Raw genomic sequence first — 12815 nt, forward strand, 5'->3', positions numbered from 1 at the left:
AATCTCTGTGAAAACTTCTGGAAAATGGAACACAGATGATATCTGACACCTAGCAAAATAGCAAAAATATATAAAACAAGTTTGTGTTGGAAATGTAGTAAAGCAGTGGGAACTTGGGCCGGTTACACACAGGCAGTTTAGTGCGTGACGAGCACGCACTAGGGTTACAAAAGGGCGGTGCTTCTGCACCGCCCTAACTCTAGTGCGTGCTCATCATGCACTAAACGGCAGCGGCCCTTCCATATGGCCGCCACCGTGAGGACGTGACGGCCGTGCCGCCTCTAGACGGGGCGGCGCGGATGTGACGTCCTTCCTCCATGCCAGGGCACTTAGTGCTCCCTGAACACGGAGCAGGAAGGAGCTCCGTTTCGGAGCTCCTTCCTGGTTTAGTCCGCTGGGCGCAGCCTTCAAACGGCTGCGCCCAGCGGACTAAAAGAGAAAGGGGCCAAGCGGCCCCTTTCTCTTCTCCCCGCCGCCGCGGGGTGTCCTTGGGGCTTGAAGCCCCAAGGACACCCCTTTTCTGGCCGCGGGGAAGCGGCGTTTTGCTGCTTCCTCGCAGCCCGAAAAGCGGCGGATCGGGGCCTCAGCAGCTGCCGGTGTAGCCGCTGAAGCCCCGATACAAAATTGGTCCATATAACAAGAAAGGATAAAATTTAGCGGCATAGTTGAGGTAAATGGGAACCATATTCATTGAGCAGAGTTCAGCCACCACTAATGTGGATAATTTGTATTGCAGAACAATACAGCAATTACATATAGATCAGAACAATATGGATGAAGCTTTTTTTAAAAAAAAAATACTCAGAGAAGCATGGAATCTACTTTGCTATGTGGAGCTATTTGATACTGACTTCCCAGATTTTTTTAACTGGACATTTCATTGGTTAATATTAGCTGAACAGCTGATTGTCAAAAGTTTACAACTGACAACAGGTGCTAGATCAACAGTGTCTGGAATTTCTACGGCCTAATATTTCTACTTTGGCACAAGCCTTCACTATTCTGCAAAGCAGAGTCTTTGCAATTTGTCTGTTGTGTCCCACTCCTTGCATTTCTGTCTCGACAGCAGAAGGAACACACACCATTCATTAAAGGAGTCAGCAGAAGAAAGGGAGTAAGAACTTTTTCAGAGCTTTGGAAGCAACATATCCTGGGGGGCCTAAAGCGGTCTTCGTGAAAAGGTAAGGAAATGGAATTAATGGAGAACTGAGGCTGATGTTATACTAATTTCTGGAAGGGGAACCAGAAAGGAAATAACAGTGTTACCATTCCAATTACAGTACTTTAATTTGGATTGTTATTTAGTTGGAAACCAAATTCAGTTGATTCTTTGAAAACTTTCAGTGTCTTTGCACATATTATGTCTGCAATGCTGTCTGGTATAGTTGTACATGGAAGAAGCTGTCTTGTTTTACAGTGCAGTTTTTTCTATCCCAGTCATGATTGTGTGATGATCACACATTTATAGTCACAGGACATAATATACAGTTTAAAAAAAAAATCAGACCCACTGAGTGAAACATGGGGAAATGAGTTGTTATTCTTTGGATTGAAAGCATCTATCTTTTCAGGAGTAATTAGCTAGAAATCTCACAATCCCTTTCAACTTCTTCCTTGTATGAATGATATTCTTCAAAGCACCTTGTGTTTGTAAAAGGAGAAACAATGTTGGAGGAAGAGAAGGCTGAGGATTTTATTTTTTAAAAAAGAATTTATCCAAATGGTCTCATAAACAGGCCAGAAAGGACATACTTTAAAAGTGAACCTGAAGAATTAGACATAAGTCTACAACAGCTTATGCTACCAGTTTCTTTCCTTCTCTCAGTTAGTCTCAATGGTGTTACAAAATGTCTTTGCGTAGCAATCTAGACTAAAACAGTTATATCTTTGAATTCTAAGACAATGAATTTGAAAGAAAGTTGTATAGGCAAACTGGCCAATCCAGGTAGTGGGCACGGCATCTGGTTTGAATCCCTGGGTATTTTTTTCAGGGAATTGAGTGATATTAAGTTTGCCACCTCTTCTCCCCCCCCCCCCCCCCCAAATAAGGCTCCTCATCCACAACAGCATGGTAGTCAGATACAAGATATAAAAACAAATGAGACTTTCATTCAATTCAATATTTTAAAATAATGGAAATAATTGTAGATTAAACAAATCTGAAAGTGATGGATCAATTCATCTGCGGTGGTGGCCATTTCATTAAGGTAATAATCAATGAGAGTCGCATCACAAGGTGCCATGTACTTTCCATTTCCTGTTGGTGTTGTTTAGATAGGTAGCCTTCATGTGTGAGTTGCGTCATACTTTCTTATCTAGAAAATTTTGAGATTCCTTTTGCTGGAGCATTGTCCCTGCTCAGTGGATCCAGTTATTAAATGTGGTATTGGTCAGGGCTGCTTCCTGCTTCATATATAAATGTCTATCATGTGATCTCTCATCACTCGGTTATGCAACCTGTTATGATAGTTGGCTGAAACTGTGAATGGCCTCTGTTAGTGATGAGCAGACAGCTGGTTGGAGTGGGATCTTTAAAAACTGATAAACTGTAACACCTGGAAGAACTATAAAGTGAATCTGATTTAAAGTTGGCCCCATTCTAAATCAACGAAAAGTCTATAGGGGTGCGTCTACCTTGTAGAAATAATGCAGTTTGGCACCACTTTACATGCTGTACCTCTATTCAGTTGAATCCTGGGACTTGAGGTTTTACAAGGTCTTTATCCTTTTATGCCAAAGAGGGCATTTGCCTCACAAAACTACAGATACCAGGATACTATAGAACGGAACCACGGCAGTTACAGTGGTGTCAAACTGCATTATTTCTACAGTGTAGATGTACCCTATATCTCATTGTACTCTCTTTGAAAGAAAGCCCTCCATGCTTTATTTTCTAAAATGTTTTGAACCAAGGAGAGTGGGGGAAGGGCTTTGGGATTTAGGGCCTTGATTACTGCTTCCATTGAAAAGTGGCATTGTTGGAGTTAATGAGATGGAAGTTCTATTGCTGAGTTCGTCAGTACTGCCTCCTCCAACCATGCAGTGCAAATTGGCAGTGACCAAGCAATGATCTGCATCCTTATGTGAAGTGGTTACAAGAGCAAAGTGGTGCTTTGAAATGTTACTTTTTTGAACTACAGCTTCCTGAATCTCCCAACCAGCACGGCTTATCAAAAGAAGCACCTCTGCTATGTAAAGGAAAGAGAATGGAACAGATTTACTGTTTTATGCATGTGAAGCAGACAGGAACCAGATATAGACTGACTGAGCCCTCTTTTGTCATAACTAAAGACTTCATCATAGAGCTTAAAAAGGCGATTTACCGAATAAAATTCTAATTCGGGCTACATCTAGATATTATCGCACGTGTTTTTGCCGTCGGCGGCACTGGGCGGATGCCTCCCGGATAACTTCTAGCTAGAATGTGAGCTCAGCCAGCTTCTTTTCAAAGCAGGTGACTTCCCAGCTTTGCAAATTGGGAAAGTTCATCATGCAAAGTCTCATCAAATTCAAAAGATCTGCTTTGCTGAGTAGAATATGAATCTAATCCTGGATACTCTCTTGAAAATTAGTGCCCTTCATCCAGGGCAGTTTAGATTCAAATACAGAATAATAATAAATTATTTTATTACCATATGAAATGAGTCAGCAAATTTAAAGGCTCGAAGAACAAAAAGGTTTTGGCTTAGGTATCTAACAAAAAATAGTATGGACTTTTCAGACAATGCTCCTTGAGGACAGCATTCCTAGAGGAAATCATTATCTATGTAAGTACACCACGCTTACTCTCATACATAATGAAAGTATTTGAATAACATAGTTGGATTAAAAAAGCTGCTGAACATAAAATCAGGAGGGCCAGAAAAGATCAAGAGGAACATGTGGAAAGCGGTTAACGTCTTTGCTCCAAGTAGCAAGGGGACCACAAATGGGACATAAATGTCTAGAAGAGATTTGAAAGACCTAATTAGATGTACAGGTTGTTAACTTGCAGCACAATCCTATTTATGTTCACTCTGAGTTAAACATGCATTCAGTGGGCCATAAGAATTCAAGGAAAAGTGCATCAGTGACTGAATCCTTCATCCCAAATTCTACTGTAAAACTAAATATAGAAGTAGAATGGATACCTCTTAAGACTTGTCTTCTATCATTCTCCAGGCAACATGTGTGATTTAAAAACTTTAGAAGTTCTTAGGACAGCTAAGTTTTCAAACAAATGGTAGATAGTCTGTTTTCATTTGAGACTTTAGCTAAACTCTAAATTTGAACTTCAGATTAAATTAAGCTTTACAGTGGGTCAGATTCCAGGTCTAGCTGTGGCAGCTGAGTCATCTGATCTGGCAGACTGTTCCTAGGATTACAGGGTGCCATGCACTCACCCACGCATCCCTTTCGAAATTAGGTTAACTTAATGTAACAGTCTGGGGCCTAAATAACTTAAAGGTACCAGATCCCATCTGAACTTGGATGCTAAGCAGAGTCAGTCCTGGTTAGTACTTGGATGTAGGGTTGACAGATTGGATGTTTGATCTTGAGTCGTTCTGTTTCAGTCTTCCTTATTATGGACCTAAATTGACTTGTTTGACCTAATTAATATAAATCAATTTCTTCAATAAGAACTTGATAAGTCACCTCTTTTATGGGTTGTATTGCTTCAATGGTTTACTCTAGTTGGAGTAACAATTAGATGTCATCCGTGGCATTGTCAAAATGATTTGCACTGAAACACTGCTTACTTCTTTCAAGGTAACAAAGATAACTCAGTGAGTTGCCATGACTAGATCATTTTCTGGTCAAGAGTTAATATCACAGCTAGAGGTGGTGTGCCAATTAAGATGGTCCACCCTTCAAGGCTAATGTATCTTTTGGGATTCCAGAAAGCCTTAGAGGGTTTTATGACTGACACTGTTGAAGCCCTAGTCAATAGACTGAATTATTATTATTATTATTATTATTATTATTATTATTAAACTTTATTTCTATAGCGCTGTAATTATACATTAAGATCTGACAAGGCTATTGTCACAGTTTCAAGGGTCCTGGTTTGGAGGTATGTTGACCAGTCCTGGATGGGGTTACACACTTCTTTAAAATCTGTTTGAAATCACGGATAGATATGAAATCACGGATAGATGGAACAGTCAGGGGTGCTTATGATCAGCTTCTGCTGTTTTCCCAGCTGTGCCCCTTCCTAGAATTGGAGGGCCTAAAGAGAAGTAGTGCATGCACTGAAAACTTCAAGTCTAGACTTTTGCAATGCACTGTACGTTGGGCTATATATGTACAAAGTTTGGAAACCAATTAATTCAAAACATGGTAGCCAGATTAGTTACTGGTACATCTAGGAGTGACCATATGACAGAAATATTAAAATCACTCCATTGACTGCCAGTTAGTTTCTGGGAAAAGTACAAAGTGTCGGTCATTACTTTTAAAGCCCTACATGGTTTGGGCCAGGGTTACCTGTAGTATCAACTTCTCTCATATAATCTACCCTGTACACTCAGGTTCTCTGGGAGACATCTGCTTCAGTCAACCAAAAGTGGCCAACTGTTACCTGGACAACATTTGATGGCTTGGAACTGAAAGAAATCCCTCTTCCAAAGATATTAAAACTCTATCAGGCTCATATAAGAAAATAGAGTTTTCAAATACCGTCATAACCAGCACAGTGCCCAAGATTACATCAGGGCTTTATAGCATGAATCTTTACATGTAGAGTACATCTTGATTGCAGTACATAATCACTGTGTTGAATGTACAACTGAATGCACTATAGAAAGAGGACTGCTTGAACTACAGTAACCAAATATGTGTATCTAGATAACTATGGTACAACACACACAAATCCTCTTTTGTGCCCTTGAACTGAATTCAGACATTATGTATGAACCCTTTCATAGAAAAAGGTAAGCATGCTTAAGGTACCATCCAACGGGGGGGAAAGTGGGAAATATTATGGGGTCAATTTAAAGTAATGCAATGAAGACTGAAAGATTTTCATACCTCTGCACTGAGATCTAGATAGTCAGAGTCTATACATGTATCTTAAATACAGCTGCAGATTTCTCCTTGTAGATGTCTATACGCAAGCATGTTGAGGAAAAGAAGCCATGTTACAAAGAGTTTGGAGCCAGGAGCATTTGATCCTTTTAATCATTTGGAATCTTTTGATGTGACTAACATGTAAAGATGCGTGATATATTAACCATACATTGAGTTTGCCACCTGAACTAAAGGCGGGGTACAGACCGCCGCTTTGCGGCGGTCTGACGCCTCCGCCGGCTAGTCCGTGGGGGAGCCGGAGCCTCCACACGGCGCGGCTCCCCTGCGGACTGAAAAAGAAGCTCCAAAATGGAGCTTCTTTTTCCGTCGCATTTGCGACGTAGCGAGGCGCCAGGGGCGCACTCGCTACGTCACAAGGGATGCGACGCGTACGGACGCTCAGCGTCCGATACGCAAAGATGGCGCCAGCCATGTAGAAGGGCCGGCGCCATCTTGTACGGACGGAGTCCGTACTAGGCCCAGGGGCGTCTAAAAGAGACGCCCCTTTTTTAAAATGGGATGTCCTCCGGACGTCCCAAATGCCGGTGCAGAAAGCACCAAAGCTTGCAAACATTGTGCACTGGCTAATAGTGTGACAGAGGAAGCTGTAATCCTGGTACAACAGCAACACCAGAAAGCCATAATTTACCCAGCTGAAACATTCACATCCTGCCGTTCCACCTTAAAAACCATGTATAAGGGATCTAACCCCCATAATAACAAGATGCAATATACTCTGGTAAATCAAATTGAACATAACTAAATTAAACACACCCATATATAAACCAACAGACCAGCATAAAAGCAATAGCATGACAGCAATAGCACTAAAAATACTGCCAGTTTTATTTTCAATCCATTTCCTAATAATTCTCAACATTTGCTTTGCCTTTTTCATTGTCACCACACACCAAGTTGACATTTTCATTGAGCTATCCATCACAACCCTGAGATCTCCATCCTTTCTGGTTAGTCACAGCCAGTTCAAACCCCATCAGTATATACAGAGTTATACAGTAATTCTATCCTCTACTCCCTGGTGAATATCATTCTACAATTACATACAAATTACTTGTGGACATTTAGGCCCATAGTGATGCCTCCATTTGGTTGTGCATATTGAAGAAGTAGAATTTTATGAAAATGCTGTCTTGGTGGCAGTATTAATAAGTTTCATCAAGACACTTTGCTGGCTGAAGTAGAGTCCAAATTGTGCTCTCTTCTCCAAGGATCAACACTTTTAAATTTCTTATTGCATTATTCATTCATTTATTATTACGGCACACAGCCAGCACAGCGATAAAATACAATACAATACAATAATGACCACTTATACAATCATAAAAACTCTAACATGTGTCAATTTGTAACCCTACTTCACAGCTAATGGAATTTATCTCTCAAGATTCCTCATTAACACAGCTCCCCCGCAACCACTATTAAAATTCCCAGATGCCATACTAAACCCACCCTCTAGAGAGAATTGGAAGATAAATGGCTCGAAGTCTGATCAGTCAAGATATAAAAATAACAATATGACTAGCAATGGGAAAAGCTCTACCTTTAAACATGACTCACGACTTTCCAAACTTCCATTCTTGGAAGAAGAAGAAAGCTTAATTGCATTATTTAGATACCAGTCCCTGTCTTCATCTGTTCTATCCCACCATGATGCTGCCCAAAACAGGCCATTCCACTAAGTAGCAAACTCATATGGTAAAAATTGTCCGATTTGTTGGGCCATCTCCTTCTTCTACATATCACTACCCTAAATTTAGCTTTTATAACCCTGCAGTGATATTATCCAGAATTGGATTATATACATCACAAAATATGTGGCATTGTTCCAGTGAGTTCAGGGTCCCACCTCTGTAATCCCATGTGACCATACTCTTAATGCACCAAAACCAAGCCCTCTCAGAAGCCCAGTGATGTTACAACCAGTGCTGAACAGATCTAGCAAACTGCAGTCTACAAGAAATATAGGGGTTCTAGGTTTGGGCCAGCTTGTTGACCGTATCTCATTCAGCTGGTGGCAGGGTTGTAGGTAAAGGGGGCATATGGGTAAAGTCCACCAGTAAGAATTCTGCTTCCTTCTCATGAAATTATGTTGCAGTCGCCAAATGGCTAGCATGGCAGAGAATGTGAAATCAAAAATTGTTCACACTTTGTTCACACCTAGAACTCATATTTGCTGTATTCACATTCCCTTGATAATTTTGCCCACCTCTTTTCTTTGGATGCCTAAACTGTATTTCAAAATGCTCTTACATGTTGCTCTTTTGCCCCTCTCCTCCCCCACAGCTATACCCCTGCTGTTGCTAGCCTACCATTTGTACCTAGGCTTAGAATTCCTTCAAGGGAAGTTGTGTTCCCTCTCCCCATTTTTGGACAGTGCAAAGACTTTCTCAGTTTACTGACAGCTGTTATGCAATCTATCAGCTGTTTCCCTAAAAGTAGCCTTCCAGACTGGAGGCTTAATTCTTCCAGCACTCCTCAAGGGACATACCTAAAGAAACACTGTAGAAGAACTGGACAGCCCCCTGTGTGCCAGGAACGTCTGTTCAGAGCTTCAGCTGGGGGTTTCATGACTTTCAAGCAAAGCTTGGGAAAGTTACTATTTAGACAACTGCTATAACCCTCAGACAGCGGGTCTGGGGAGGGGGGTCAAGGGATATGTAGGCCAAAAGTGTAACTTTCCTAGACTCTGGTTGAATGTTAATGAAATGTTCAAGGGGATATAAACCAAAAAAAATCAACTAATGCATGCATACACACAGGGCATTGGTTCCCAACAAGCTTCATTTGGAGCCTACCGATTATGGGCACAATTGGCACCTACAGTTCTGTAGATAATTCTGGTTCTGGAAAACTGGTTCATGGACCAGCAAGCTTCATTTGGAGATCTACCAACTATGGGAACTTGGCCCTGCACACAAATATTTTTCTGATGACAGAGACCAGGGCCAGATTATCAAATAGGTTACAAAAGCCCTATTTTAGGATGTATGATTTTCATAATACAGTGCTGGCATTGTGTAATAATTTCCACCTAAACATCATCAGAGGTAGAGGTCCTTCTTGTTGACCTGGCATAGAATATATTATTTTCATATGACACACACTAATTTTAACAATGATGCATGTGCTGAAAAAAAGTTATTAAAATATGATTGTATGTGTCCTGATCTGTAGAAAAACAGTTAGTTTATTTATTTATTTGATTCCATTTCTATGCAACCTTTCTCCCAGAATGGGAGAAAGGCAGCTCACAAACAAAACCATCTAATTTTTTTACAGTTAAAAACCCGAGCCCCACAAAATTTTTCAAATGATAACGGTGGGAGAAGGGGAGAAAACCTGAAAGATTTATATTTTAGGTGCTTTTGTTCTAGCCGTAAGTGGCTATACAAAGAGTACAAGCTAATACAGAGAAGAAAATTGTGAAGTTGATTAATTTTTGTATAGTGTGAAATTTCTAATGACCCAAATTTTCCTGTTCCTAGGCTCTTCAGTGTCTCAAGAATTGTTTATTTAAGTCCAATGCCAAAGGGTGTATCTAAAGAAAGTTTAAGTCGCAAACTCTTAACAGCTCTCTTATTTGATCTAGAGTCACTCCTGTGTGTTTTCATAATGTGTATTTATGCTTACAGTTTCAGAGGAAATTGATCTTTTAGTCATATAATTTGTTGCATTATATAGTACATTACACCCATAACTTGCCCTGCCATCATCTTTTCAAAACGTCCTGGGTATTTAACTTGTAATTATTCAGCAGCCTTTCATGAGAAAAAAGCAATTGCATTTCTAAGCAGTATTCTCTCCACCCCCCAAGTTTTGTAAACACATTAGGTGGCCAAAGTAATTTTAATTTGGTGATAAGCAAAGAAGGAAAATATTATTGCTAAATCCTTTGGTAGTGCAACTGCTGATTAACACTGCAGGGAGTCTGCATCATGAGGCTGCCATCTTCTATTGTGAAGGGCAAAACAGCCCTTCACAGGTATCAGGAAGCTTGTCCTTAAAACATCCCAACATTCATCCCAAGAAATCCCCCAGATTCCAAGACAGAAATCAATTATTCTCATAGGGAAAGTCTGTACATCTGCTTCCTTTTGTTTTGGTTCCTGCTCTGTTTTCTAAATGTCTTGTGACCCCGTTTTGTTCCCCTTTGCAAATGCATGAGAGCATCACCAGGAACTTTGCAATTGTTAAATCAAGCTGAACTATGGTTTAGAAACTTGGAATTACAGATTGAGACACTAGTCCGGCAGAATGGTGTTGTAATGCTGATGAAGACTTCTGTGAGTCGAAACGGCCACACATTACTCTGGAGGTAGTTATCAAAGACTTTGCTACTATTGAAAAATATACTGTTTATCTTCATGCTACCTGGTCAACAAGTACTACAAATAATTCCTTTCATGTTTGGGATTGGACATTTTTTGTGAAACAGCAGAATATTGCTACTGCTAACACTTTGGATACTCTACTCCTATTGTTGGGACTATTATTTATATTTAAAAAGATTCAGAAGAGTTATTTCCTACAGCTGGCTTCATGTTGAATGTGTTTCAAGATTTGTATACCACTGTTGAAATCAATATTTACCTTACAGATATCTATATTTTGCAAGTAATGATATGTCTTCGGTACATTCTTTATAACTAGTAGCACAGTTTATCCAGTGTTTCCCTCCCCTCTTGTTAGAACTAGAGTCGATTCTGTTTCTTTAGTTTAAAGCACCTCTACCAGTATGCCATCTGTTCCTGTGATTTATTTCTTTCAAGTGCTCTGAGTACAGCTTCTACTTCTCTTTCTAAAATTGTAGGATCAACTTCAAATGGTTCTTCCTTGAATGAATCTGTCATCCTATCATCTCTTTTGCATAGTTTTTCAGTGTATTGTTTCCATTATCTTTTGATTTCTCCATCGTGTAATGCTAGTTCTACAGTATCCCCACTCTTGGTTTAAATTTCTCTTTGATTTCTCAAATCTTGTAAAAGAGGTCTGTTGTTGTCACCTGTGCACAAGTTGCAAGTTGCTGAACAGTTGAAACCAAGGTTCTAACTCTGTTTCTGTTCTCTTTTACTTTTGTTTCTTGTCTATCCTTCACTGCTTCAAGAGTTTCATCTGTCATTCATTGAGACTTCACTTTCTATTTTGCATTCTTCCCTGACAATATCCCTGGCTTTAGTCCAGAGTTTTTCTTTCCCCTGGTCAATTAGGTTTAATATAGTAAATCTTTTTTTCCCCCTTTTTTTGTTAATGCTATCTTGAAATTTTACATGGATATTTTTCAGGTTGTAATTTGCCATGATGATTGGCTGAATGTTCTTTAGCTTTACTCTCATTTTTTAAAATTAGACTTTATGGTCTGCTGCTGGTCATGTTTTTGCAGCTACATTGGTGCTTCTTCACCTTCTGCCTCCAATTATGTAGTCTATTTGATGTTTATATTGGCCATCACATAATGTCCATGTATACAGTCCCCTCTTGGGTTGTTTGAAGAATGTGTTTGTGATGGGGGGAAAGTTGGTCTTTCAAAATTCAATCAGTTGTTATCCTGCATCATTTCTTGAAATTTTCTTTTGATCTTTGATTCTGTTCTGTTTCTTACTTTTGCAATCTAATCACCTATGATTAACAAGAAGTCCTGTTTTGGTATGTGATCAGTTTCCTCCTGGACTTCAACATAGAAACATTCAGTTTGTGTTCTGCCTCTGCAGTTGGGGCATAAACTTGGATTGTGATTATATTGATGGGTTTTCCCTGAAGACTTATTGATATTATTCAGTCAGACTTTGCATTATATCCTTTTATTGATTTTTCCACATCTCATTTTTAATGCCACCCCATTTCTTCTTAAATTTGCATTTCCTGAGTAGAACTGTTTATCTGACTCAGTATACCCATTCCTGTCCACTTTAGCTTGCTCACTCCAAACACTGCATTGTTTATATGTTTATTTCTTATTTTACTATGTGTAGCTTTCCCAGATACATGCTTCTCAGATTCCATGTTCTTACAATATGTATTGTGTAGCTTCAGATTTTCAGACTTTTGAGCACATCAGCAGCTGACCAACCTTTTGGTTTGAGTCCAGCTGTATAATACTTCTCAATAGTCCAATAGGTTGTAGAATGACGTCTGGCCTGGAGGTGTCATCTCCTGGCACTATGTCTTGTTTCATTTTGGATTGTCTCATCTAGGGTTTGAGTGGCAAAAGATATTCAAAAGGGCTTTACAGCGCCTCCTTCTGTGCAGTACTACCAAGTGTTTTCTATGGTGCCACTGCCATTGTTTCTGAGAGATCCTCCACCAGTGTCACACCACCTCCACTGCTGCTGCTGCCTAGTAGGTGTTCTTCAGTAAAACCCTGTCTAACATGGGAGGCCTTACCAGAGGCACTGCTGTGATCAGCATAGCGTTTTGCTTTACAGAAGCATACAATCCCATCAGCACAGAAATGTAGTGCCATTGGTGGGAGAAGCAAATCAGCTGAATTTAAAAGTCCTTTATCTCATCTCCCCAAGTAATTGTGAAGGAATAATCCGTTCTTTTCCACTTGATCGGAGAACAACCCTTTTATCTGAAACTTCTGTTTTAATTTCAAATAGAAAAATATGGTCTCTCTCTCTGTGTGAGAGAGAATGACAAGCTATGAGCAATTGTAGTTGGTAGTTAATACATGATATTGATTGATATCACCAGGGGCCATCCCAAGATCTCAGGTTTAGGCCTGGAAGCCTCAGGGTCTCAGGCAA

General features: G+C 39.9%; 1 protein-coding gene across 1 annotated transcript in view; it reads left to right on the top strand.

The window, feature by feature from the left end:
* Positions 1–1072: 1072 nt before the first annotated feature.
* Positions 1073–12815, top strand: part of ARPP21 (cAMP regulated phosphoprotein 21) — a 257279-nt gene continuing 245536 nt past the window's right edge. The window contains exon 1 of the mRNA XM_042472521.1: positions 1073–1181. The gene's annotated coding sequence lies outside the window, so the exon portion shown is untranslated. The remainder of the gene's footprint in view (positions 1182–12815) is intronic.

This window comes from Sceloporus undulatus, chromosome 6 (genome assembly GCF_019175285.1).
Source record: "Sceloporus undulatus isolate JIND9_A2432 ecotype Alabama chromosome 6, SceUnd_v1.1, whole genome shotgun sequence".
NCBI classification, from domain to species: Eukaryota; Metazoa; Chordata; class Lepidosauria; order Squamata; family Phrynosomatidae; genus Sceloporus; species Sceloporus undulatus.